This window comes from Macadamia integrifolia, chromosome 8 (genome assembly GCF_013358625.1).
Source record: "Macadamia integrifolia cultivar HAES 741 chromosome 8, SCU_Mint_v3, whole genome shotgun sequence".
Classification (NCBI taxonomy): Eukaryota; Viridiplantae; Streptophyta; class Magnoliopsida; order Proteales; family Proteaceae; genus Macadamia; species Macadamia integrifolia.
This window is the reverse complement of record NC_056564.1, coordinates 3973776-3977699: the sequence shown is the minus strand read 5'-3', so window position 1 is coordinate 3977699 and position 3924 is coordinate 3973776.

Sequence of the window (3924 nt, the reverse complement as noted above, 5' to 3'; positions counted from 1 at the left end):
TGGAGGCCCATAAGGTGTTGGTGGCAGTCCAATGGGATGAAATTCACTTTTGGGTAGATATATTTTAGGTTGGGGTTTTAGCTGTCCTCGCATGGCCCAGTCTATATGAAAGACTTGGGTCCACTTTGTTTCTTGTACAAGTCGTTTCCTTTTTGTTTCAAGTGTTTTTAAGTCAGTCCGATTCAATCGGTTCCGTATAAGTTAGATTTTTTCTTTATTGTCTTTTAAGTGTTTTATTATAGACTTTAAAGAGGAAATATTTGGCCAAATTGTTGTAGTCGGCTTGGGGGTTTCCCAACTCAACTCCAACTCTGCTTTATGGTCTTTTAAAAAATTAAGTGGCCTGGGGTTATTTGGCCAACGATTTATTTTGATAAAATGTGCTGTTTTCTGGCCTCCTAAGGTGGAGTGCTTCTTCCTTGTGAATCATCTGATTGGTGTAATCCAGTCAATGCCTTGCGGTGGGAAGCCCAGGTACTTTCATATTGTTTCTTTTATTCCATTGATGGAATTCATTCCTAGAAACTCTGTTTGAAATTTATGCAACTGAAGTCAGATTCTGTCCCTGCGATTCTTCGGTCCGACCTTAACTAGGATTGCTGGATTTGGGGTGTTTTATATTGCTGATTTCTGTTCTGATTTCAGAACTATTCAAATCTCCAGTGCCCTCTTCCATATATTTTTTTCAAATTCTGATTCTGACAACTATTTGATACCGTCCTACTTCGAGTAGGACTGAGCTTTTGTGGCCTTAAAGCTGAAATCAGTATTGGCATTCTACTGATCTATTGGATCTGAATTTGATATTATTAATTGGGTTGCTGTTGGCCATCATAAATCTATCTGAATAGTCAAATGTTTTCTGGTTTGACTGATTTGACTAATCCTAGTCCCACTAGGAGTTTACTATATCTTCAAACCCATTGGATTGAGCTGATATTTTCAGCAAAGTCTAGACCCTCTAAAAGGAGAAGTCGACCAGACTTTCAGTCTGATCTGATTGGCTGGTTTTATTACAAATGTTTTCTCCCACATCTGGTTATTTGTCAGTCTGTTTCAGTCCTGTTTTGGTACTGGTTTAGCACATAAATCAGAACTACATTAAGAATAACTGTAATTGTATAGAACTGCTTAAGTTGTTCCATAAACTTGAACAAGTCACCATGAAACATCCATACAATCTTACCTGCATTGCAAACCTTTTTTCTTGTTCATTTCTTTTTTATTTGGCGATTCCTTCTAACTAGTGGCTGAGAGTGGGGGTGGGGGGTGTGGTGATTAAAGCTCAAATTTTGATTTTTCAATTTGACAATACTAAACTGTAGTCTTAGATTTAGTTGAATTGAGATTGTTTTGCTTCAATTGGTTGTGCCCATTATGTTTCCATGCTCTGGTGTTCACATATTGTTTCTTCTCAATATGATTTTATATGTATTGGAATTTATACAGAACATTGTATACTTCAATCACATAATTTACCAAGTATACTGGAGAACACCTCACATTAAACACCTGCAAATGGAAAAACTGACTGGTATTAGTGTTCTGACTAGCAACATATGTTGGTAATAGGATTTTGTTCAAGGGATTTTGGAGATGTTAATATGGGGGTGTAATCAAGGAACACAATTTTGGCTATATGATATCTTTTGTATTGCTAGAAAATTTTCCTCTACTGCAACATTTCCTGTCGAGCAAACTAAGAAAACTCAAGGTAGTTTATAGAAGGTGAATGATTGATTTTGTGTAGAGTTTGGAAAGCAACAGGTTAAATGCAGCATGGACAGGCAGCATCCTGGGTAGCTGGTATCGTCCTGAACTGGTTGGTTGAGTTCATTAATAAATGGGTTGTGATATTAGCTGGAGTTCATGGACCACAAGATGTATCCTCTATCTTTTCCTTTCTATTTTCCTATTAGGCCTCACATACTAGTGTTTCTGACCTGACATCTTGCGACTACTTGTAAGTGTTGCTAATACATTTGTATGTCTTATTCTTCTGATTGCCACTTTTCTTTCTTGAGAACTTTGTGTCGCATTTTTTTAGAAATCGGGCTGCGATACCAAACCGATATGGTGTTGGTGAATTGCTTAAACCTTAGATTTTTGGTGAAAAAAAAAGGCTTTTTAATCCAGTATCGGCCCAGTACGACTTGATATGGCTATCGGGCCAATATGTAGTGGTATTGTTTTTGCCGGCGACCAATACCGGTACTAAACTACTGATACCGTGAACTAAGACACTGCAAAAATCTCATCAGAAAATCCACCAAGCTGAGTTCAAAGGTGATGAGTAAAGAAAAAAAATAAAAATTGAGAATTGGAAGGGCCCATCCTCAACGGGCGAGAAAAAATCCCACAAAAAAAGCAGGTTCAAAGATCATCACTGCCTTTTTCGAAGGGGATCAGTGTCAGCTGAAGTCTAAAAAGATGTACATGAAAGTGAGAACTCATCACCTCATAAAACAAAAGGTACTACAGCCTTTAATAAAAACGGGGCCGGTTTGTAATGAGCCAACATTTCCTTGGAGAATTGAGTGTTCCTATCCAACAGTTAAGGGGACAAAGGGAAGTTTTTTTCCCTCCACTGTGGAGTAGGGTTACTCACCATCCTAGGGTTTCAATTACTCCCCTCCTTGTAATACAAGGTTGAAAATGTCCCTGGGTCTTATTCAAGTACCCTTGAGCGCTTCAGTGAAGGAAAATTTCCTTGCCGTGGGTGCTAGGAAACTAGTTCAATGGTTGTATTGATTATATTTCATACATGAACATGTATAAATGGAAAAGGTCGTGCACATTGTTAGGGTGTACAACCATCTCGGAGTCTCTCCTTTTCTTTGACACATTCTCTACTCTTTCTCCTTGCTCGCCTTGGCGTATAAATTACTAAAGCATGCTTATCATATGCTACTACTTTCCTGCGGATACAATATCCTTACATGAGGCTGTTCACACACGGTTGAAACTAGAAGAAAAAAAGAAAAAAAAAAAAAAAAAAAAAAAAAAGAAAAAAAAAAAGAGAAAAAGGAAAAGGATTGCCCACGTCTGCCATGTGAGAGGATTCTCCCATGCCACACCAATGGTGGTGTGGAAAAAATATTATTCTCATGGGCCCCACCATGGCTATGGGAGGAGAGATAGATTTTATTTATTTTATCTTTTTATAATTTTTTTTTATGTTAATATTAATATTCAATCATGTATCAAGATCTGTCTCAATTGGTACCAATACGGTTGGTCCAATGCCGTACCTAAAACCATGGTTGGGGTGTTCTCTTAATAAAGATTTCTAGATACAATTGGTTCAACATTTACTTTCAAACAGCTCAACCAAGTGGAACATGGACTTATGATGGGATGCTCGGTTAAAACCTCATTCCAGGATTGATGAATGAAGTATTTAACAAAGTCAGTCTGCGATCTACATCATCAAAGAATACTGTAGGTTGTTGATTCTTGAGATGCCATTAATAGGTAGTAGCTGGCTTTATAGAGTTGGTGTGTGTAACATTTGTTAGGTTTGGTAAAGTGTCTTCTTCTTCTTCTTCTTCTTCTTCTTCTTCAAAAGCTTAAACCTTTGCGTATTACTATTTTGACAACCAAAACAAAGATTACAAAGGCTGCGTGTCTGGTTCTCCTAGCCTCTTGGTGAGTAGATGAAGAGGCCAGAGACTTCATCTTTTTTCAAGCACCTTTTCTTGTGGACAAGTACCTGCCACACCATTGTCTATGTATAAGTTTCTTTTCATTAGATTTTCAGAATCTAGGGAAACAAATTATTGAAGAAATTGGATTGAATCATTTCCTTTGACAAGTTGGGCAACATTCACTGGTGCTGATGGAGATGTATATGAAATCTAGAATTTGATGACAGATGTTTGCTTGTATTCCTCTACTATATTTCTTATGGGGAAACGTTCCTTG